This window comes from Dipodomys merriami, unplaced genomic scaffold, assembly GCF_024711535.1.
Source record: "Dipodomys merriami isolate MVZ:Mamm:240054 unplaced genomic scaffold, mDipMer1.0.p SCAF_13, whole genome shotgun sequence".
NCBI classification, from domain to species: Eukaryota; Metazoa; Chordata; class Mammalia; order Rodentia; family Heteromyidae; genus Dipodomys; species Dipodomys merriami.
The window spans coordinates 30,426,473-30,452,901 of NW_027202604.1; the positions used below are offsets into that span (position 1 = coordinate 30,426,473).

Consider the following 26,429-nt stretch of genomic DNA (forward strand, 5'->3'; position numbering starts at 1 on the left):
GAAATCCAGTACTCATTTTATTTAATTCTTTTTTTGTAAAGATGCTGTACAGAGGGGTTACAGTTACATGAGTAAGGCAATGAGTACATTTCCTATCCAGCGCTCACTTTTAATGGTCATATAATGCAGCATGAGTATACGTATCAAAATGTGTTCAACCCATTCCAATACTTTAAGTTCTCATGCAATATACACATGTGCACATAAACATTGATATACAGTAATGCTTGTGTTTATAGGTTCCCAAAACTGGAAATGTATGTATTATATAACTTTTATTTCTGTAATAGAAATAGCAGATTCCTTTAAATAGTGAAAGTAATGATATTTTATTTAATGACATTAAATTTTCATTGTTTCTATTACTACCATGAAGTTGAACATCTATATACCAACTAGCTAGCTCCTTGTTCTTATTGTTCCCTGAATCACCTATAGGCTTTTGTGTTAGCCATCTATTGATTTGCTTATTTATAAATATAACTGATAAATATCAATTTTTAAAATCTTTTAGGGGGTTGGGGAGGTGGGGAGTGGGGAGTAGGGGAAAAACAAAGGAGGAGGTAACAATGCTCAATAGGAAATGTATTCATTACCTTACTCATGTAACTGTAATCCCTCTGTACAGTATTTTTACAATAAAAACATATATAAAAAACCTTTCATACACTATGAGTCTTGACCCATTGCCGGCAACCTACTAAGCATATTTTTCTTCACATATTTTCCATCAATTCTCCAGGATAAAGTTCTCAAAAATCTTGTAAAGTTTTACTGAATGCCTGTGAATTCTTAGTGGCTATCTTAAGAATGTTTTTGCTATCACTAAATTAATCATGTAGCCTACTAAATGTCATTTAGAGATTTTTTTTTACTTCCTTCATATTTAAATCTTCAAGTTGGAGAAGTTATTTTCATATATTTAAATCTTTATAACCCATGGTAAATTTGTTTTCATATACATTGTAAAATGAGGATTCCATGACTATCTTACAGCAGACTGACAATACCTCTGGTATTACAATTTATTTCTAGATTCTATATCTGGATTCAATAGTCTATTTTACAAATCTAATTTTCTATTCTTATGACAATCATAAAGATTAGTATAATACCTCCTTGGAAATAGTGATTATCAAAGGTTTTGCTTTTCTGTTTTTGTTTTTCAGTTGTTAGTTATCTCCTTACATAGCACAGGCTAACTAGAACTCCCTATGTATCCCTGTCTGGTCTTCAACTCACAATCTTCCTGCCTGTATGACTCAAGTACTAGACTTACCATCATGCATCACTAAGACCAAGTCTTCCTTCCCTATTTCTTGCTTGATTTTTAATATTACAATTCATCTTTTCACATGGGTGTAACATTTTGTGAATAGCTTTTTTCATCTGAACACCTTTTATTTCCACTTTTTCTACATGTTAAATACAGAATGACAACTGAACTTTATCAAGTTCTTTCTCAGTACACATTATCACACAGTTTTGCCAAAGCAATTTGTTGACTTTGATGATATACTCTACTAGTCCTGGAATAAATCTCCCTTGGTCAGAGATATTATCTAAGTGGATAATATTTCATTTCATAATTTCATTATTTCATTATTTCATGTGAGAGACTTTCTGCATACACATTTCCTAAGATCACAAGTATATTGGTCAGTTCTACTGTATATACAGTATCACCTTATGATGTTAAAATTACATAGACTTTAGAACATGGATTGCTAAGATTTTGTATTTTCCTAGGGTAGACACTTGGAATAAATGCCATTACACATTTCATAGTGTTACCCTAGGATATGATGGAATGCAATGTGGACTGTGCAGAACATCACATTGACCCATTATACCAATATCATCATGTTAACCAAAGCAAATGCGCAAGATATGGTACATTTATGTACCAAATGACTCTTGGGAGGAAAACCCTGCAGCCTCCTCCCAAGAGTCATTCAATGGTCTGGCACTGGCCGGGATGTTTCATTTGGATGTTTTGTGTTTGTGTGTTTGTTTGTGTGTGTGTATGTGTGGTGTGTGTGTGTGTGTGTGTGTGTGTGTGTGTGTGAGAGAGAGAGAGAGAGAGAGAGAGAGAGAGAGAGAGAGAGAGAGAGTGAGAGAGAGTTGGTAGGGCTTGAAGTCAGGGCCTAGGTGCTGTCCTTGAGATCTTTTACTCAAGGCTAATGCTCTATCACTCTGAATCACAGAGCAACTTCTAGTTTTCTGGGGGTTAACTGGAGAAGAAGGTCTCATGGACTTTCTTGCCCAGGCTGGCTTTGAACCATGATATCTCAGCCTCCTGTGTAGCTAGGAATACAGGCATGAGCCACCAGTACCTGGATTACTTGTTTGTTGGTTGGTTGGTTGGTTTTGTCAGTTGTGGGGCTTGAACTCTGGGCCTGGACGCTGTCCCTCAGCTCTTCAGCTCAAGGCGAATATTCTACCACTTGAGCCACAGCGCTATTTCCGGCTTTTTTTTTCTGCTTATGTGGTACTGAGGAATCAAACCCAGGGCCTCATGCCTATGAGGCAAGCACTCTACCACTGAGCCACCTTCCCAGGCTGGCTTACTTGTTTTTTAATGGGTTCAGATATCTGTAGCATGCCAGACTATTTCCATCAAAGTAAAACACCAATTATTCTCAAGAATAAGCCTGCCTTTTCTTATTATTTCTCCAACCTGCTCACCGGGTGACCATAGTTTGCCAGTGCTAAGTGGACCCAAAGCTGTCTAAAGTGCTGAGGGCAATCATGGTAACAATAGCAAAGGCCCTTCAGACACAACCTGGCAGCTGTCGTGACACTAGAGCTATTAGTGGTGAATAAATACACTGTAGACCTTGTGAAAAGCGTAAAGAAGAGGGTCACAGTATACACCCTCAGTGTCCTGGAGTAAGAACATGCCATGAGCAAGGGAGAATTACATTATTTGAGGAATGGCTACTTTTATTGAGCTTTGGTAGAGAGTCAAATGAGCGTCAAATGAGAGAGAGTCAAATGACGTTATATGACCATTCTAAGGAACTACTATCATCATCTGAGTGGAGTCAGACAGGCTGTGTCTTAAATTCAGGAAGGCACAGAACAAATGCAACATAAAACAGAAAGGGCATATCTAGGATGAGGCTTATGCTGAACCACAACAGCCAGTTGTATATGTGGGTTGAAGAAAAAAAATTCAGTTCCCACATGGAATCTGCAATCAGAAGTTAAAGAGAGAAGAGAGTTCCGGGAAGATGGCGGAGGAGTAGCTGGAATCTGAACAAGCTCTCGCATGGAAAGTAGTTTTAGAGTTCCAGTGAACAGTCCTAAGCCAGAGAATCACACCAAGTGTGCCATCACAGGACAGAGAGTTAGACAAGAGAGGGGAAGCCTAGGAAACGCATCAGCTGCCGCTCCGGTGGCGGGGTCGCGGCAGCGACCACCGCCGCGGAGTCATACCTGAGACACAGAGAGTCGGGGACGAAGGAGCCAGACGCAGCGGACAAGCGGATTCTACTCAACACCAACAAGAACCGACAAGGAGCGAATATCTTCATCCTGCTGTTTGCAGACCAGAGACGACCCAGGATCCAAGACTCGGCGTGAGTACAAGCCCCGTCCTCACTCCTCAGGGAGCAGAGGAGGGAAGGCCACCCCTCCCCCCCCAGCACCGGTGATCTCCATCTTGGATACCGACAAAGCTCGGAGGAGCTGCTAGCTCCAGCTCGGGCCTTGGAATAAAATGAGTCATTTAGCAGGTCACAAGAACTTAACGGCGAAGTGACCTGCCAGACTCAGCTCCATCCAGGGAAAAGTCACCCAGCTCAGGCGCCAGCCATCGGAGTGCCTTGCCTCACTGGGTAACCAGAGCCAGAGGCTGCCCCTCCCTCTAGCAGCCACCACAATCAATTGAAAAACAGAAACCCTGAGAATGGCTCCAGGCTGGGCGCTGTGAGCTTTATCACAAAATAGCCCCAGGGAAAAGCTACTGTTTGTTGAAAGGCCTCAACTCTACCCAGAACCTAGCCTCATCACCACATCCCCCTCTTTTGTGACTCTCAAAGCAGACCACCCTCCCAGAAAACTAACCTGGGAGGGGGATCTCAAAATCTTGGGTAAAGCAGAGCATTTTTCTGCATCTTCCAACCAACCGACTTAAGAAACCAATCAAGCCACAGGACCTCAAGCTGACCAGAGACTCCAACAAGAGACTGGTTGCAGACAAAAGGGAGATACAGGATTCTTCCCACTCCTCCCCCCCCCAAAAAAAAATCAAAAGACTTTTTTTTCTTCTTCTTCTTCTTTTCTTTTTTTTTGCTTGTTTTTTGTTTTTTGTTACCATATATATATATATATATATATATATATAAATTTTTTTCCCTTCTAAAACTTTTATTAATCTTTAATTTTTGCCTCTTCTGAAAAAATAATTGTTTTCCAGTAACTTTTTGTTTTCTCATCTTATAATTTTTATTTTAGGAATACGTGAATGAGAGTTTTCCTTTCTTTTCTTGTCTTCTTTCTCTTTTTCTTTCTTTCTTAATTATCTTTTTGTTTTTTATCTAGCTCTACTGAACTTCTGATCTTTTCTTCTCCCTTTCCCATCCTTAAAGCTTTTCACATCTCCTCTATGTCCCTCCCCTTCTCTGAACATATTCACATTCCTCTCTAAATAGACGGTCTTTTAACCTCTATAATAACATTAATTTTTACGTTTCTATTCTTTTTCTGGTCTCTCTTTATTCCCCTTTCCGTCTCTTCTTTTTCTATTTCTCTCTACTTGCATCCTACCCAACCCATTTCCTGCACTGTGATTAGGACATAATTAACTCTCCCTGTGCCTCCCCACACCAATCTATTCCTATTTTTTACCCACATCTCTCCCTAATCCTAATAATTTCTGGTTTTCCAAATTCTTTTCTGCGGTTCCAAGTCCTTTAACATATAGTCGTTTGATGTTGAATAGATGTATCTGTTGAACTAGATTGTATCTGTAGACTATTGACTGTACAAATGCAAACTTTGGTTGATGGTTGCCTTAAGATAGTGTTCTAGCACAAAACTGGTGCAATCTTTATCTCAAATGGGCCGAGTAAGCCGGAAAAACACAAGAAAAATGGCAAATTCGGGTATCTCAATTCCCAACCTTGATAATCAGGGATTAGAACAGATAAAGAATAATCCAGAGGAGAGTTCCCAAATAGCTCTACAAACACTAATAGCAAACATGATAAATGAGAAGTTTGACAATGTACAAAGGACTCTGTATGAGCGTGATAGGGAGAGAGAGGAGGCATCCCAGAAGTTTATACAGGAATATCATAAGCGTGAGGAAGCTTCTCAAAAACTGATACAGGATTTGCGTGAACAACTTGAGAATACTCAAAGAGAAAGGGAGGAATGGCGTGAGCAGGCAGAGAACACTCAAAGAGAACTGCAGGAATCCCACAGAAGGGAGGAAACTAATCAAAGAGTAATTCACGAATTAAGAGACCAGGCAGAGAATACACAAAGATCACTAAAGGCATTCATGGAATCCATTAACAAAGAGCTGAAAGAAGTCAGGGAGACCACAAAGGGAATGCTGAATGGAACCCAACAGAAGGAATGGGAGTCCAAAGAAACCATAACCAATCAACTAAGTGATTTGAGAACAAACACTGAACACCAAATTAAGGAAGTAAAGAAATTCATACAAGACCTAAAACAGAGCTTCAACAAAGAACTTGAAGCCATCAAAGCTGACCAATTAGAAGGAAAAGAGATAAAAAACAAAGTAGAGAGTCTTGACAGCAGGTTAGACCATGCAGAAGATCGAATCTCAGGGATTGAAGACAGCCTAGATATTATAGAGAAAGAACATACAACCATCCAAGACAAGTCCAAGAAATATGATAGTTCTATCCAACACCTGGAAGACACCATCAGAAGGCCCAATCTAAGGATAATGGGTGTAGAGGAGCACCTAGAAACAGAAGTTAATGGTCTAGGAAATTTGTTTAACAGGATCCTAGCAGAGAACTTCCCAAACATACAAAAAGATAGGCCTATTCAGATACAAGAAGCTTTTAGAACCCCAAACAGACCAGACCAGAATAGGACATCCCACCGTCACATTATAATCCACACAGGATCAACCCAGACCAAGGAAAAGATCCTTAAAGCTGTCAAGGAGAAAAGGTTAATCACCTATAAAGGGAAACCAATTAGAATTACCTCAGATTTCTCAGCAGAGACAATCAAAGCAAGAAGAGCCTGGAATGACGTATGCCATGCCCTAAAAACAAACAACTATCAACCAAGAATACAGTACCCAGCTAAACTCTCCTTCATAACTGAAGGCCAAATAAAAACCTTCCATAGCAAAGAAAAATTGAAACAATACATCTCCACCAAACCAACCCTGCAAAAGATTCTTAAAGATGTCCTACACATAGAAAACCAACAAGACCGCAACAAAGGCCAAGAAACTGCACCCAAACTGAGAATCCAAGAACCTTAGGAAGAACCCAGTTTTCACAGCCCCCAAGAAGGTGGATAACATGGCAGGAACTCCCAAATACCTCTCAGTCCTATCTCTTAACGTTAACGGACTGAACTCTCCAATTAAGCGACATAGACTGTCTAGTTGGATTAAAAAACAAGACCCTTCTATCTGCTGCCTGCAGGAGTCACATCTTGCCCGTAAAAACAAACATATTTTCAAGGTTAAAGGCTGGAACAAAATCTACCAAGCAAACGGCCCCCATAAACAGGCGGGAGTTGCAATCCTAATATCAGATAAAATAGACTTCAAACTAAAATTCGTGAGAAGAGATAAAGAAGGTCGCTACATACTAATTAAAGGATCTCTCCTTCAGGAGGATATTACAATTCTAAATATCTATTCGCCAAACAATGGAGCACCCAAATTTATCAAAGAAACACTACTTTCCCTCAAATCCCATATAGATCCAAAGGCATTAATTGTTGGGGATTTTAACACACCACTCTCCCCACTAGATAGATCAACTCGGCAAAAACTCAACAGAGAAACCGCAGATCTAAACAGCTGCATAGATCAACTAGACTTAACAGACATTTACCGAACATTTCACCCAGCAGCATCAGAATACACGTTCTTCTCAGCAGCACATGGAACGTTTTCTAAAATAGACCACATTTTAGGCCACAAAGCAAACTTGTCTAAACTCAGAAACATTGAAGTTATACCTTGCATTCTCTCTGACCACAAGGGAATAAAATTAGAACTCAACACCAAAAGCCACCAAAGAAAGTCCGGTATCACATGGAGGCTGAACAACACACTGCTGAATCATGAGTGGGTCATGGAAGAGATTAGAAAGGAAATTCAAATGTTCATGCTATTCAACAAAAATGAACACACAAATTACCAGCTCCTCTGGGACACAGCAAAGGCAGTACTCAGAGGCAAGTTTATAGCTCTGAGCTCCTACATCAACAAATTGGAGAGATCGGAAACTAGCAATTTAATGACACATCTAAACCTCCTTGAAAAAGAGCAGCAAGATAAACCCCAATCCAGTAGACGGAAAGAAATAATCAAAATTAAATCAGAATTAAATGAATTAGAATCCAAAAAAACTATAGAAAGAATCAACAAAACAAAGAGTTGGTTCTTCGAAAAACTTAACAAAATTGACAGACCCTTAGCAAACCTTATCAGAAAAAGGAGAGAACACACCCAAATTAATAAACTCAGAGATGAGAATGGAAACATCACCACGGAAACAACCAAGATTCAGAACATTATAAGGGAATACTTCTCAAAACTTTATGCTAATAAGTTTGAGAACTTGACAGAAATGGACCTTTTCCTAGCAAATATTGACATGCCAAAACTAAACCAAGATGAGTTAAACCAGCTTAACAGGCCCATATCAAGCATTGAAATAGAAACAGCAATAAGAGACCTCCCAGCTAAGAAAAGTCTAGGACCAGATGGTTTTACAGCGGAATTTTACAAGGCCTTCAAAGCAGAGCTCACACCAATACTCCTCCAACTCTTCAATGAAATTGAAAGAGAAAGCTCACTACCGAACACATTCTATGAAGCCATCATAACCCTCATCCCAAAACCAGGCGGGGACTCATCAAAGAAAGAGAACTATAGACCCATTTCTTTGATGAACATTGATGCAAAACTTCTCAACAAAATTTTGGCCAATCGACTTCAACAATTCATCCAAAAAATCATACACCATGATCAAACAGGATTCATTTCAGGGATGCAAAGCTGGTTCAATATACGCAAATCAATTAATATTATTCATCACATCAACAGGAGCAAGAATAAGAACCACATGGTTATCTCAATAGATGCAGAAAAAGCATTTGACAAGATCCAACACCCCTTTATGATGAAGGTTCTGGAAAAATTAGGAATCCATGGAACATTCCTCAATACAATAAAGGCTGTATATGACAAACCTACAGCCAGCATTATACTCAATGGTGAAAAACTAAAGCCATTTCCTCTTAACTCAGGAACAAGACAAGGATGCCCACTCTCTCCACTTCTCTTCAATCTAGTATTAGAATGCCTAGCTACAGCAATAAGACAAGATGCAGACATAAAGGGGATCCAAATAGGGAAAGAAGAAATAAAACTCTCCCTCTTTGCAGATGACATGATCTTGTATTTAAAGAATCCCATAGACTCCACTCCCAAATTACTCAAGCTGATTCAAAACTTTGGCAAAGTAGCAGGTTATAAAATTAACCCCCAAAAATGCCAACAATGAGAAAAGTGTGGCTGAAATTGGGAAAGCAACTCCATTTGTAATAGCCCCACAAAAAATAAAATACCTAGGAATTAACTTAACCAAAGAAGTGAAGGACCTCTATGATGAAAACTTTAAAATCTTGAAAAAGGAAATCAACACAGAACTTAAAAAATGGCAAAACCTCCCATGCTCCTGGATTGGCAAGATTAACATCGTGAAAATGGCAATACTTCCCAAGGCTATCTACAAATTCAACGCGATACCTATCAAAATTCCACCCTCATTCTTCAAGGAAATAGAGGAGGCAATCCAAAAATTCATATAAAAGACCCCGAATAGCAAAAACGCTCCTCAACGGAAAGAACATTGCTGGAGGAATATCAATACCAAATTTCAAACTCTACTATAAAGCCATAGTAATCAAAACAGCTTGGTATTGGCATAAGAACAGACCTCAGGACCAATGGAATAGAATTGAAAACCCAGAAATGAACCTACAGACCTATAGCCATCTAATCTTCGATAAGGAAGCTAAAACAATAGAATGGAAGAAAGACAGCCTCTTCAGTAAATGGTGCTGGCAAAATTGGTTAACTACATGTAGAAAACTAAAGCTAGATCCTTATATATCACCCTGCACCAGAATCAACTCCAAATGGATCAAAGACCTTGAACTCAAAGCAGACACTCTGAAAACATTACAGGATGGAATAGGAGAAACCCTAGGTCTCTTTGGCTCAGGTCGAAACTTTCTGAATAGAGACCCGGAAGCACAACAAATCAAAGAAAGGTTGGACAAATGGGATTGCATAAGATTGCAGAGCTTCTGCAGGGCAAATGACATAGCTGGCAAGATCAATAGAAAGCCCACGGATTGGGAGAAGATCTTTACTAGCCATACAACGGACAAGGGTCTCATATCTAAAATATACTTGGAACTCAAAAAATTAAACCACCCAACAACAAATCCTCAAAGAAACAACTGCCCAATAAATAAGTGGGCGAAAGACTTAAAGAGAAGCTTCTCTGAAGAAGAAAGAAGGATGGCCAATAGACACATGAAGAAATGTTCAACATCCCTAGCCATAAAAGAAATGCAAATCAAAACAACATTGAGATATCACCTCACTCCAGTTAGAACAGCAAAAATCAAGAACTCTTAACAACAACAGATGCTGGAGGGGATGTGGACAGAAAGGAACCTTACTTCATTGTTGGTGGGAATGTAAACTTGTTCAACCACTTTGGAAAGCAGTATGGAGGTTCCTCAAAAGACTTCACATAGATCTCCCCTATGATCCAGCAATCCCACTTTTGGGCATTTACCCAAATGTATACAAACAAGACCACACTAAAGCTACCAGCACAACTATGTTTATTGCAGCATTATTTACCATAGCTAAGATATGGAACCAACCCAGATGCCCCTCAGTAGATGAATGGATCAAGAAAATGTGGTATATATACACAATGGAATTCTATGCCTCCATCAGAAAGAATGACATTTCCCCATTTGTTAGGAAATGGAAAGGTTTGGAAAAAATTATATTAAGTGAAGTAAGCCAGGCCCAAAGAAGCATAGGTCCCATGGTTTCCCTTATTTGCAATATCTAGTATAGGTATGAGTCAAGCGGAAAAGGTCAGATAATTTGATGTTAGGAAAATGAACCCTTAAATATGTATTTTAATGTTTTCGTTTCTCTCATGCATGTGTTTCTAACGCATTTATAAGATTATTTCTTTGTTGCTTTGTATGTCCCTCCCCCACAGTGTAACCCCCGCTTTCACTATATTTGATGTCAGTATAACATGTGGAGGAGATGGGGACAAACAAGTCGTTTAAGGATTCAGGTGGACCTGTTGCAACAATGAGAAGTACAAAATGTCATGTCAAAACCAGCTTTACAATGTCGGTGGGGGGGGGGGGAGGGGGGTATAATTGGGTGGGGGGAGGGGGGTAAAATTGGGTAGGGGGAGGGGGGAGGCGGGGAAGGGAAGTGAAGGGTAAACAAAGGAGGAGGCTGCAATGCTTGGTAAGAAATGTATGCATTATCCTGCTCATGTAATTGTAGCCCCTCTGTACAGTATGTTCTCAAATAAAATAAAATACAATTAAAAAAAAAATCTCTACACTAAAAAAAAAAAAAAAAGAAGTTAAAGAGAGAAACAGCTATACATAGAAGCCTTTACAATGAGTACAGCATTCGTTTTTTAAATTAAAAGAATAGGTGTATGGTTATGCATCATTTATGGTTAGAAATATATTCTGAGAAATGGTTAGGGCTCTGCCCATTTTGATAGAAAACTATCCTAAAACACAACATTACAAATTCCAAGAGTAACAGTTAGATGCCTGAAGTCGTTAGATAGTACCAAACTCTAGGAACACTCTGTTTTTCCTAAACATACATACATGCATATACCTATGATGCTGGTGGCTTACATCTGTAATCAGGAAGCTCAGATATGAACCTTATGGTTCAAAGCCAATCATGGCAGAAAACACCATGAAACTTTTATCTCCTATGAAACCAGAAATGGAGGTATGGCTTACTTTTAGTATGCCAGCCTGGGGTGAAAAAGCTATATGAAAGCAGGAAGCCCTGAGTTGAAGCCCAGTACCAACACACACACACACGCACACACACACACACACACACACACACACACACTCACACACACACACACACACACACACACACACACACACACACACACACACCCTTATTGGTTTTTGGTTATTAAAGGAAATGCTGTCATGATGTTTGTACACAAGTTTTTATGTAGATCTGTGTCTTCATTTCTCCTGTGCATATGCCCAGGAGAAACTACTAGTTTCCAAACTGGCTATATCATTTTCTTCTCCCATCAACAATGTATGAGAGTTCTAGATTCTCCTCACTGTTGCCTCCTCACTGGTTAACTCTACTCTCAAAAATTTACTATATATATATATATATATATACATATATATATATATATACATATATATATATATATGTATATATATATATAGACACACACACACATACATATATAATTTACAATAATCATAGTGTGCATGAAATTGGGTTTGAACCACATTTCTTCTGAGTGATAGTAGTGAATTTTTTTGTTTATTGATGATTTGTACAACTTCTTTAGAGAAATAGATATAAAAACCATTTTCGTTTTCTCATTTTAAACCTTTTGCTTATTTTATTATTGTATTTTGTATTCTGGATAAAATTCCTTAATTGGGTACAGATTCTCAATTTTAATAAGGTCTAATTTATCTACATTTCTTTTTGTCACTTGAGGTATTAGTGTCATATAAAACCAGCCATTCCCTAGTTTATGGTCATAACATTTTGTTTTCTTCTATATATTTACACTTTTGGCTCTTGTAGTTACATTTGTGATCCTCTTGTCAAACAGTTTGGTGGGAAGTGCAATACAACAGAAACATCCACATGTCCCAACAATTAACTGAACCACAAAATGGAAAGGAACAACTTCCAGGACACAAAAATCAAGAGTTAGTCAGTAACTAGTATATGGTGCTTAACAGATATAGGTTTAGGAACCAGTGGGTACAAGTGTAAGTGACCTAGCTGACATGAGTCTTCGTAAACCACATGGAGATTTGTTTTTTCCAATTGCTGAAAATTTTTTTGAAATTATTTTTTTAATTGTGAAAATACCATACAGAGGAGTTACAATTACACGAGCAAGATAATGAGTACATTTCTTACCAAGTATTGTTGCCTCCTCCCACCCCCACCCAAGTTGTAAAGTTCATTTTTCCACATAACGACTTGTACATTTCATTGTACATTCCATTTGTTTTTTCCCTTCCCCTCCACAAATTATACCAACATCAAATACAGTGAGGGTCTTTATTCCTCTGGAGGGAAGAACATTTCCACCACACAACACTGCTGGAGACCCATTAGGCTTTGTGTTCAGTTTCCACCCTGTCACTTCAGGCTTCCCATGACAGATCAATAGACAATGTAAGAGGACAGGAAACGCCAGCCAAGGAAACTCTGGAAAGGATACTAAAAGAGAGAGACAGTAACTACACATTTCTACCCTGAGCCCACTTGCACCAGGAAGAATATATGTCATCTCATTAGCTATCCCCTGATAAGTTTCTCTAGGAAGAAGAACCACCAAGAGCATTGTGGAAGTTGCTTCTAACCCCTATTATATGAAAGTGGTTAGTTATGTGTCACACAATCACTGGACTGCAGTAGTTCCCTTTCAGAAAGTAGTAATTTATTATTCCAGCTGCTGCAAATACAGGTGGCTGATGGCTCTCAGTAGGATCTTCCCTGGAGTTGCCCTCAGCCAAAGTGCATTGATCAAGTTGCACCTGCCTCTTTAGATACTGGTCTTTACATGACATAGAAACAACCAGAACACTGGCTCAAGGGAAGACACCTCTGATGGGTGATTGCACTTCAGATCTCCTCCTAGAGAGTCATAATTCACCTCCCCCATCAACGGAAGCCTGCTTCCCTCATTCTCTCTCACAGGAAGCCCGAACTTCTTCTAGGCCAATCTGTCTCAGAGACGGTTTCCCAAAGAACAGAATGTAAGATAGTTCCCAATAACTGTAGAGTATGTTGCACATCAATTCAACATTTCAAATCCATGATCTGCCATTTGCCATTGTCTCTTTCACTTTAAGTAAATAACATCTTAAATCCTAATTCTTCCATTTGTAGCAATGGTATTAATAATTGCAGTGATACTGTTCAATCATTGTAAGAGCTAAATAACCTGACACAGAGAACGTATTCAGCATAGAGGACACAGAACTAGAGGGAATCAGGGAAAAACATATAACAGCAGGACACATCAGCTGCACTGGACATTGATCAAAATGAACTAAGTGACTCAATGGCAGCCATGGGAGGAAGGGAACTAGTGGGAAAGAGGGAACAGCTGATGCTACGCAAAACAAAAGAAATGTACATATCACCTGATGTGGAAGAAATAACTGTACTGTCAAAGCTCATAGAACTCATAAATGTTATAGACCACGATAGACAATTTGCCCCGTGAAAGTTAGAATGTGTTTGTGACTTTAACTAAGCATCACTATCCCACAATACCGTGAAATTTGGGAAATAATGTAATCACTTAATCACAATAAAGAATTTGAATAAAATAAAATAACATAAAAAGACTAAAAGGCTTGACCAAACTGAGCATAAAGTGCAAAAACATCTGTATTTGGAGCAAAAAAATCACTATTAAAAAACCCACATTATTTCAAAAGTAAATAAATAAATAAATAATAAGAGCTAAATAACCTGACACACAGAAGTACTCAGCATACAGTTCCATGGAACTTAAATATTATCATCAAAATTAATATGATTACTAGAAAGGCGCAGGGGGGGAGGCTGGGAAAGGGTTTGAAATCCAAGTCCCAACACTGCTTAAACTCATCCAAGTTTTCTCACCTACTCTGGACCTCAGTTCCCTCAACAGCCAAATGTGGCAAGCAGATGAAAAGTTGTTAAGCATTCTTACTGCTCCAAAAACAATGGTAATTCTTCAGATGCAGAGACCCGGCTGATTTGCATCAGTGAGTTTTTCAAAACTAACAACCACAGAGATGTTGATGTTTCCTTCACAGTGAAGAAGACACAGCCACCTGGCTCCTTCGGGGCCTCATTAGAGAGAGACTCCCAGCAGCTCAGAGGATGCCACCTTTTCAAGGAGCTATGCCGTGTGGCAGTCTCTGTGTACCTGTGCTTACACAGCCTACCTCTGCCAGTGGGGAGCTTTGTGCCTGGCAGTAGGTCCTGACAGAATTGAAAGGGAAAGAGATTAAATAAGAAGCACACAGCCAATCCACACCCCAGAAAAAAAAAAAAAAGCACAAGTTCAGTACTTGCATATGACTCAAAGAGGAAAACAGAAACAGAAGCAATTTTTTTTTGCTATCTCAAGACAAATAAAAGTGGGGTCATCCTAGTTTGTTTCTGTTTTCCTAAATCATTAGGCGGCATTGAATTCATAGTATGCAATTCCTTACTCTAGTAAAATGCAGATTTTGTAGTTTGCTTAGGGTTAGGCAGGCAACCATTAGCTATATGAGGAAGCCATTACCATCTGAGATCCTGGGACAGGTAAAATTCCTAAATCCCAAATATTGCTTAGTCCAGAACACGCATATCCAAGGAATCTCGGACACTGTACTATGCATCTGAGAGAGAAGCATAACTTATGCAGTACTCAAATGGGATGGATGACTAGAAATGATAGCAGTATGTTATCAGCACAGCTCTGTTCCTTGTACCCAGATAACCTTGGGTGCAAATCCCAGCAACGCACTTTCTAAAGTTTTCAAGGACACCAGTAAGCTCTTCCATGCATGAGATCCTCATTCTAAAACAGAAATTACATTGGCCCTGGCTCCTGAGGATCTGACCAATGAATTCCTGCAGAACACAGCATACAGGACCTGGGGTACGGCCCTGGCCTGACAAATGTCCCCACTTCGAATGGTTGCTTTAAGAACAGATGCTAACCATGATAGCCACAGCCACCGAAGGCAGACAGTATTTGCCTATACATACTTTCCAAGGTTGAATTTTATTAGTAAATAACATTAATGTATCATGATATTTACATGAAATTCAGAAACATTCTATTCATACCCTTCCACTTCCAGGCTATCACCTGCATCCAAACCACCCTTAACTCTTATTGAATATGACATTTAACTCAGCTGTCTCTCTTGGCTCCAGCCAATGTTCTAAACCTAAATCAGAATTTGTGAATGCTTAATCCTCTGCCTGCATCCCTACAATGGTTTCCCATTTTACATGAAATAAAATCCAGACTTCTGTCTATGGACTTCAAGAGCCTACATGTCATGGTCCCCACCACCTCTTCCTTGGGTCTTCTAGCTTGTTCACTCCATTCTAGATACAATGACTTTCTTTCTGTAATTCAAGTAAGTCAAGCTTAGACTTTCCTTAGGGTATATGCACTTGTTGATTGTGGTCCACAAAGCTTCCTCCTCTCCCTTCCCACCCCCTCTCTGATGGTTTCCTTTCCCTGTTTCCTTCCAGAAGGTCCCTTCCTTTCCCTCACCTCTTTCATTGCAAAACATCACTGTGCTATCTTCAGATCAGTTCAGTTACCATTCCCTGGATTTCCAATGTTCACTCACTCTGGATTTAGGTGTTTATCTCCTTTCAACTAAGATGGATGCTCTATTAGGTGGGTACTATTATCGATCACCTTCACATTACTGTGTGCAATTAAGTGTATTTGTAATTTACCAGGTATGTAGCAAATAAATGGATTTCCAAGTCCTTTTATAAGTCAATTTTTATACATCCAAAACTATACTCATTTTCACTGGAATTTATTTTGATTTTTATTGACCAAGTACTTCATAAATAAGATAGCGTGGATAGGATTCAGTATTCATAATGTAGGTCCACATGATTTTTACCAAGTATTTCACGTAGCTCTAAACCAAGCTTTCTCCAAAGTCTGGCTCATCCAAGACAATAATTCACCACACCCTTGGGAGTGAGATCCTGCAGGCTTCTTGGCATTCTCCCCATATACCCCGGGCTACAATGTTTATAGGCTTAGTCCTAGTAGAATTGATTGACCAAACAAAACAAAACAAAATGTTAATATGTTGTTTGCAGGTAGGGATTCCAGCACTAGCTGGGAAAAATAAGCACATTCAAGTTTCACAGTCAGGATCAGGACCTGCTTTTGTTGCAATAGCATTATTTTACCGTTTTTTTTGTTTTTCAAAACCAGCTCTTCTTAAAATTTTCATTTAATGTTTCTATCTGCCCTTTTTAAACTGCTTTTATTTTAATGTTTACTTCAGAAATTCAAAAATAAAAAAGTACGTATATCGTTGTTATTTTTTAATGCGTGCCCAAGAATGAGAAGCTATGGCAACATCAAGGATGATTGAAAATAGTTAGGGCTTAGGCAGGGACACAAATTATATGTAAGTAATGAAGTTAAAAGCAACAAGGGAGAGGTATTGATGAGGGTGTCTGCTTTTCTCTTCCACAGGGATTCCCTGTCCACTGGGAAGGTTTTTTCCTTGCTTGGAAACCCCAAATGTAGTCTTCTTCCTGGGCTTCCTCTCTGCTACTCCATTAGCACTGAACGCCCACATGCTTTATGTGAGCACACCACCAGGATGCTTTTGACCACATCATGGGCAACACCTGGGCATCTTCACAGTCCATTCCTTCAAAGTGTTTTGTGCACAAAAGCAAGAAAACAAACTACTCAATTTGACCTTAAATGGGGTCACTTGAATTTCAACGCAATCAAAAGCAGTCAAAACGTAAACCCCACAGTGAGCTTCTGTTAGAAAGGCTGAGAGACACTTAGGCATCCCTGACATGCCAGGAGATAATGCCCACTGGAGAATAATGATAAAGCAGCTGCAGATGTTCAGTCAATTAGATTGCCTGATTAGCTCAACATTCCAATGCATCCTGCAACCCAATAACGGATTGTTCCAGTGTTCGTGATTTGGGGGAATGGCTCTAAACAGCACACCCACTGCAGCTGCTAGGTTCTATTTGTTTCTATACATTTTGCTACTCACCCCACACACTCTTAATGATTTGCTTGCCAAGTCCCAGACATTTCTGCACCCTCATTTCCTCTCTTCAAAATACCTTTTTTTTTCATTTGCAACCCTATAAACTCAATGGAAGAAAAAAAATCCCCATTCACTCTATAAATTGTGGGAGCTAATGTAGACAATCACACTGACTACTGGAAAGGTTACATCTACAAGTGCCAATTTCCACAGTGTTATTATGGAGTAAATAATGGAATCTGATTTACAGCTACTCAAATGATCTTATTCCAGATGGGACAGACTTGTTCCATTCTGCTAGTGCAGCCAATAGCCTCATTTGCTGCACATGAATCCTTCTTCCTTCTTCTACGATAGCATCCTCTAGGACACCAATTGCCAGACACCAGCTTCCTTCACTACTTTGCAGCTATGAGAAAATGCATGACCTACACTCTGAAAAGTGAATGAGCCCAATCCCCATTGCACCTGAAAAATCCAGAACAGAGTCTTAACAAACATGAACACAATGCCTAAAGCATCCTCTGAGTGTGACAGACATTCATCCAATACGTGAAATCATTTCAACGAGTTTCCACTGTGTGCTACATCCTACCTTCAGGAAAAGGGTGATAATCTAATGAGAAAAAAATTATAATGGTGTAGGGGAGAGGGGAGGGCACCTAAAAAATTTCAAGGCAGTGATCCTTTTCAAGTCTTAAGAAGATAAAATATGGAGAATTACTCATTTTATCATTTTTGTCGGCTAACACCCTCATAATGCTTCTGGTACATATTTCTTTACGTATCTCTGGGCTCAAAAGTAGCCCCAGAGATAGACACAATTAAACAAAAACAATTTCATGGGAATTTTAAGAGGCCATGAAAGAGCCAGGAGAATACAAATGAGGGAGCAATTAGCTGAGTTCAATACTCTGTTGGTTATAATTTACTGGATTCACTCTCTGTTAAAAAAAAAAAAAGGTAATCTATAGAAACTAAATATGGAAAAATCTGTGCTGATAGGATGCAAAACAACTCCCAGGGGGTCTCTATAAAGTGCAAGTTATGAATTACATAGTTATGATTTTTTCCAAGATCATCCCCAATGGCAGTCCTTCCTAAACTCTCTCAATCAAAACTTCTATAAACCAGCATCAATGTTCTCTTCTTGGAAGGCAAAGTACTAGTACAGTCCAAGATAAAATTTTTCATTCCTTTAATTATAACTTTCCCTAAAATAGATGTGACATTTGAGAAGAGATACCTAAATGACTTGAAGGGAAATGGGAATATTGTCATCTGTATTTAAATGTAGCTTCTCCATTTTTTTGTCTTTAAGTGGATGTGCAAGAATGTGAGTTCATGTATGCATTTGGGGGATACATCTTCCTCAGTATTTTGATCCAGTAAACAACATATCACTAAGTTACTATTACACTTTTAACCCTCTCCAGGGAAAACTGTGCAACTTAATTAATGTGTAGTACTTTTGGAAGGAGTAATCTGAACTAACCCAGCTCACTCCATGTGTCTCTGTCTTTGCTGCAAGCTTCCTCTACAGTTCTTCTCAATTGGGTTCTGTGGGATGAGGACTTACCCCAGGCTCATGTTTGCCTGCGATAAGGTAGACACACATGCTAATTCTAGACTTCTGTCTACACACACCCACTTAAGCCAGAGAACTTGGAATTTCCCAATAAGAAAATTGCTATAGATACCTACACCTTTACTTTGCTTCCTTCCTCATTGTCAGGAGAGCAAGCAAAGAAGTCCCATTTATGAGAGACATCTCAAAGGCCTCAAGTTTTGGTGAGTTGTTCAAAGAGTGCTATCAAATGCACATCAAAGTGTCCATATCTTCTCATGATAACAACCTGTAGTTTTGAATCCTAAACATCAGTGTGTAAAAAAAGAAAAAGAATAGTGAAGTTTGGAGAAACTTATATGAGGCTAAGAGGGTTCAATAGCTGTTCCCTGGGGGGAGGGGGGAGCTTTAAGCCTGATGCCACAAAGTCTATTGAACTTGGAGAAAATAGTAGGTTCTAGACACAATTTACAACTTGGTTTGGTTCTAAGCTAAATGAAGCTCATTTCTCTAAGACTCATGGAAGAAAATGCTCTGCTTTTAGACAACCCCCCCGATTAAATCAGGTTCAGCCTGACAGTCTTTTCTTTTATCATACAACGTCACATTTCTGCCATGCTTCCTATACATTACAAAATAGGAGTCATGTCCAAAATGCCTTTCTTTGAGTAAGAAAAAAATCAGGCTGCAAAGCTAAATGCTCAATTACACTACATCTATAGTGTTAACCCATTACTGTGAGATAAAAATTTCACAACAAATGCTGAAGTTAATGCTTAATATAGTTATATTCTTGCCCTGGTTTTAGAGCAAGAATTCTAATACAATATAAAATGCTGAGCTCTACTAAATGCTCTACTGAAATACTGCCTGGAATAATAGCCCTAGAGAGTAAGGAATAGTATTTTTATGCATAAGATATTGTGAGGGTCCAACACTGGGTGATAATTTTGTGTTGTATTAACTTTGTGCCTCTTAGAAAGTGAAAGGCATTAGATTCTTGACCCCAATTCCTGAGGTCTCTTTCTCTAAGACTGCTGAAAACAAATCACCAATTCTCTGAGCATCCCTTCTCATACTTTAGACAACATGGACTGGGGATCTTATTTTTACTTAAGAATTTCAAACTTGTAACTAGGATAAGGCAGGAAATATGATTGTAGACTTTAATACATTTGAACTTGAATACATTTAGTGCTCAACTTCTAAGAGGATTTCATCGTGAGCCTTCTCATGAGCCTATGGTAATCAGGCAAAGATAATTTACATTTGAATTAGAAGAGTTTCTTAGATAATAATAATAATATAACTGAATAGAAATACCACAGTGTGTCCCATTTGGAAGCATAAGTGTTTCCAAGTGAAAGATAGATTTCTGAATTACCTGTATCTGGATGTTTGTACTTGGTATGATATAAAATACACCTCTTGGCCAGGCACTGGTAGCTCACGCCTATAATCCTACCTACTCAGGAGGCTGAGATCTGAGGATCACAGTTCAAAGCCAACCCAGGTAGGAAAGTCTATGAGACTCTTATCTCCAAAAAACCACCAGAAAACCGGAAGTGGCTCTGTGGCTCAAGTGGTAGAGCGCTCCCTTGAGCTGAAGGGCTGAGAGTTTAAGTCCCATGACTAACAAAGATATAAATAAATAAAATAAAATAAATACACCTTCTCCTGTAGGTTTCAGGAAGGGTAATTTGAAAGCCACTGTGTATATGAAGTGCTTAATATGGTCTCTAGCAAATCTAAGGATCACTATATAAATTATACACTGAGACTGGCCATTGGATCCTCTGGGAAAATCAAATAAATCCATATCTTCAGAAACTGTCCTGGCATACACAGATATGACAAACATCATATCTGATCTTGTCATATCAAGTAAAGCTTCAATGTTTCCATCATTTAAATAAAAGAAAGTTGTTGAGCAGTTGCAGCTCATGGCTAAAATCCTAATTACTAAGGAGGCTAAGATAGAAGGAAGGAGGTTTGAAGCCAGCCTAGCTAAAAAAAATCCAAGATTGATTTCCAATTAACCAACAGAATGTGAAACTGAAGGTGTGGCTCCAGGGTAGATTAGAAGCTATGAGCATGAAAGCCTGCTGAGTTCAAAACCTAGTACTAGCAGAAAGAGAGAGAGAGAGGAGAGAGAGAGGGAAGGAAGGAGAATAAAAGAAAGGAGAAAAATAGAAAAGTCAGTTGGATAATAATTATAGCCTTGTCCTTCACACCAAGACAAAAATATTCAATGTTAAACACATCTAGTTAAAATAGAGCAACAGAAATTCATTCCCCAAACCAGTCCATGGTATACACAACTTCCTCAGTAAAGAAAAAAAATTCTTAACCTAGCCATAAGTGAGGAGGAAACAACTGCATAAATCGATAAGAATTGAAATTACATTACTCATTTATTTGTAAACCAAAAAAGAAGTACTCTTTTTATATAGCAGAAATTAAAACATCAGAAAGATTATAGACTGTGCATATTAAAATGAGCTTAAATTATTTCCGTTTTTTGCAAGGTTTCTGTTTCCCATATTATAATTGTGAGTTCATATTAAACCTTTTGAGAAAGAGAAAAAGAAAGAAATTAAGACAGGAAGAAAGGAATTAAGAAAGAAAAAAAAAGAAATTATGCAAGAAAGAAAGAAAGAAAGAAAGGAAGGAATGGAGGGAGGAAAGGTAGGGAAGGGAGGGAGAGAGAGAAGGAGGGAGGGAAGAAAAGATCCTTTAAGGTATGAGTTTTTTAATATAGAAAATGAAAAATATTCCTACATTGTTTTAATAAGGACATACTTTCAAAAAATTAAGTCATGATTTAAATCCTACTTTCCTATTGGAGACATAGAATATTTATATTCTGGGTTCAAACTTCCACTTAACTTCTTTTACTTCTATAATTAGCCAATATCCTGTAGAGTCTGAGTGACCCATGTTGGCCTCTAAGGCAGGGTTACAGAAGTGAATGCAATACTGACCTTTTTACTATACCTGAGAGGTAAACAAATGGTTCCCCAGAGTTTACTGTATCATACTCCACTCAGAAAGAACAGAAAACACACACACACACACACACACACACACACACACACACACACACACACACACACACACACATACACACACACACCTTTCCCTTTCACTTATGATGTCTAGAACACAAAGTCAAGTCTTCATGACCTCAACTTAGAGGAAAAGCCACCCAGGGAGCCAGACCAAAGGTATTTCAGATGAATGGCTAAATTATTATGGGATAGATATCAAATGCTTCCATGCACTATAAAAATGAAGAGATATATCACTAAAACAGATCGTTAATCTGAAAGATATTAGCATTGTCTTTCAAAGAAGTAGTGATTTCTAACTGCTCAAACTTCCCAACTGAATGTATTCAAATGTGTCTGGCTTCATTCTTCAACTGGCTACACAGCATTACTTATTCTATTAGACATTTTCAAGAGTAGGAGAAAAAAAAGAATTATAGTGCGTGTATGTTACTGAAATGACCTCAAACCCAAATAGCATAGTTCTCTCTCATTAACCAATACATATTTCATTTTTACTACCTCACAGGATCTCAAGTTATTCTAAATTATTCATGAACACTCCTTCCCAGTAACACCCATATGTTCTCACTCACCCAAAAGAGAAAAGCCATTTACATTCTTGATTAGTTGCACTTATAACCTATCACTCTTCTTTAAAATGGAAAGAAGGTTGAATATATCAAAAAAACAATCATAGTACTAGATGCAAATGGTAAAGAGTAAGGTCACAGCCCAACTTTAATTTTTGCCAAAAGTTTCATCCAGACCTAATGATGTATGTTACTGGCAGAAATCTATGATTGGATATTTTAATATTAAGTACACTGATGAAACAAGGGAAGTCTATAGAACTTTCTAAGCATGGTTGATACAAACAACTCCACACATATTTGTTAAGGTGAACAAATGAATGGTAATTTCATTTTAAAATTTTAAAAGGGATATATCTATTTTAAAATGTTCCACATCCACACTGAAATAAATTTCTGGTAAATCCTTGCCAATTTGCAAATTAAATATTGAAAATTCAACTTCTTTCCAAAGTCTAGAAGATATTATCTCACTTCCTATCAATAAAAGACCAAAAAAATCAAAATTTTGTTCAGCAAGTTTATCAAAGAAGGTAGACTACCAAATGACTTCTTAACTGAAAAATATGATTATAAAATATTCAAGAGAAAACTGAAATCATGAACATCCCATAAGAAAAAATTATGGAAATAAAATAAAATTCAGCAACTGATTATCAGATGCCACCATCTCGTTTCACCACTGATGGAAATTAACGCAAAAAAAATCACAAAACGGACATAATTGAGGAGACTCTCTGGCAATGCATCACTTTCCTAAGGCAGTTAGTGTGAGATCTGGTTCTATGAAATTCCACCACACTGGCTAGCATTAAATGAGAAGATTTTTCTTCCATGCAGTGGAATGTGGACATCTGTTCCTTACAAGTCCATTGTGCAAATTCATTTATATGCACAGCCATTAAACCTCCAAGTACACCATCAATGAAGGTAGGACTCATTAACTAGCTATAGTTGGATGAAGTTGCATGTTCCAGTAGGTCTACCAGGCAGGAAGAGTCTCATGTCTTGCATGTATTTTCTGTGTGTTCTGAAAAGGCGGTGAGAAGAGGGGCATTTGTTGCAAAGACATAAAAGCTCTAACTAACTTCGGAGGAAAAAATGGATTTGTTCTATCCTTCATGGGAATCAAGTGATTTAATGCGACACTTTCCTTAGCAAGTTACTGCAAAACCAGGTACCAAAATGATGTAAGGTTAAATACCATTAAATAATATATTGTCTGTGTAGAAGGCTAATACACGATGAGTGTATCCAAATATAGCAACAACTTCTCTAAGTATAATCAGAATCTATGTTGTTGTTAAATGGCTGAGACACTCAGACTGATTAATAAAAAAAAATAATTCATCCTTCACAAAAAAGATACTTTATATAAGTGAGATGGGCTAAATGACTACAGGTGAAAAATATTAGCCATGCAAACTGTAAGCATTTAGAAAATTAGTATTTTATGCTAGTATCAGACAAAATAGACTTCAGGATTTAAAAAAATCTAATAAAATTAAGACATTACATAATAATAAAGGGATCACATCATTAGGCAAAGAAAATAATCTTAAATGTGTAGGTACCTAGCAACAGAGCTTCAAAAATAGAAGGCATATACTGACAAAGAAATACATAGTTAAAGAGATTTGAAAGCATTCACATAATCAGTAATAAAACATGGATTCCACTGTACTCCTGCACCCAACATAATCACAGAGAGTCAGTTTGAAAACCCACACATCTACCAATTGGACCTAAATGACATGCATACAGCCCTAACCTGTCATCCCTACTTCTCAAATGCATTTGAAAAATTAACCAAGAAAGATTGCAAGTTGTTCTATAAAACAGGTTTCAAAGACCAACTCCTCTGTATGGTATTTTCACAATAAAAAAAGAACTGAAATAACCAATTATGTGTCCTCTAATAACACAGGTATTAAATTAGATATTAATAATTGGATAAACTGACAAACCTACAACTTATAAAATTATACAACCTATTTTACCAAATAACCCAATTGTTAAAAAAAAATAAGATACAACAATGTCTATTTTAAAAATCAAACATATTTAAAATGTGACACATAAAGACTATAGGTAGTCTTTCTAACATTCTAACATTCATAATTTTAAACTCAACAGAAAGGAAGGAAGATCTACAATCAATAACTGGTGACCTCACATTCTTGATGAGCAACTGAAATTCAAAATAAATAACCCAAAGAGGATATTTTTAAAGAAATCAATACAATGTGAAAGGACAAATGGGAGAAAAAAAAACGACAAAGTAAAATACCGACTTCGAATATGCTGGTAACATTTGCAGGTCATTGGCAATACTGCTCATGGGAAAAAGAGAAAATTTCATTCATCCAAAGGCATGAAGGAAAAGTTAATACTACAAGACAGTCTATACATAAAGTAAAAATAATGGACGATACCATAAACAATTTTATGAGAGGAAAATATGCGGCACCGGCGCGTGGTGCGGAGGCATGGCTTGGCTGCGGTGTAGCACTGCGGTCTGCGTGATCTGCTTGGAGAAGCCCAAGGACCGCTGCCCGGCCTGCTGCATGCCCTAAGCAGTGCAGCCCTGAAACTCGTCCCATTGAGAAAAGATCAGCAGCTCCTGTAAAAACCACAAAGCTTGAGGACAACAAAGATGATGACTCTCTAGCCGATTTTCTCAATAGTGATGAGGAAGAAGACAGAGTTTCTGTTTTACAGAGCTTGAAGAATTTAGGGGAATCTGCAACTTTAAGAAGCTTATTGACCAATCCACACCTTAGACACCTGATGGTCAACCTTGATCAGGGGGACAACAAAGCAAAGCTGAATGAAAACCTATATGCAAGAGCCTTTGTTTGTGGAGTTTGCAGACTGCTGTTTAAGCATTGTGGAGCCGTCCCAGAATGAGGATTCATAAAATGAAGTCCTGTATTCCTTGCCCAAGCATATGCCTCACTCCCAGGACTTGTTGGCTCCTCCCGGGAGGCTGGATAGGGGTTCCCTAGGCAGCCTGGCTGCTGGATTCCTGAGGCCTTTGCCTTCATCCACATATCTCCGAGACAGATCCATATCTTCAGATTCATAGATGCTCAAGGTGTTGAGCCTTTATGAAGAAGGTGTTTGATATTCAAAATAAGGTTGGTTTTATATTTTATTTTTTATACAGTTTGGATATACATAAATATCAAGTTTTTATCCAGGTTCAGTTAAAAACTGGATCAGTGTTACTAAACTAAATGAAGATGTGGTTCTTATGTATATTGCATTGTACTTGGTTCCTAATCTAATTTTTGAAATCATATTAAATAAATCAAGAACGTATTAAATATTCCCCCCATATAAAAAAAGCTGTTTCATAAAACAGTTGATGTTAACCTAGGTAGAAAATAAAGGAAAACAAGATCTTTGAATTAATGGGACACTTTTTTTTTCACTGAACTTAGAATCAAAACCATTCCCACAAAAAGAAAATGGCTAGATAACTTCATTTGTAAATTGTCACAGGGGAAAAAAAACAATTTTTAAACTTTTTCAAAACATGGAAGAAAAAAGAACACCCCAACCCAATTCACTAGCTCAGTATAAACCTGTAGCTGAAAATCTAACAGATATGACAAGAAGACAAACTAACAATGCAACGTTTTCAAATCACTTCAGATCTTTAAAAAAAAACAAAATTCCTTTAAATATTAGCAAAACAAAGACATCAAAATATTTTAAATGAGATTTGACTCAGACTACAAGATTGATTAAATATTCAAATACAGCATTATATACCTGATTAACAAAATGAGAGGGGAAAAAATATCTAAATAGTTGAATTCCTTCACTATCTTTATGATAAAATCATCACCGTATAAATTCACTCAATATAATAAATGTTAACCA

At 37.9% G+C, this 26,429-nt stretch overlaps 1 protein-coding gene and 1 pseudogene across 2 annotated transcripts in view; one reads left to right on the forward strand and one right to left on the reverse strand.

Annotated features, from left to right (window-relative positions):
* Cntn3 (contactin 3) overlaps nt 1-26,429 on the reverse strand; it is a 298,626-nt gene that overhangs the window by 245,717 nt on the left and 26,480 nt on the right. The gene's annotated exons all lie outside the window — the stretch shown is intronic.
* LOC138824551 (zinc finger HIT domain-containing protein 3 pseudogene) lies at nt 25,028-25,458 on the forward strand (annotated as a pseudogene).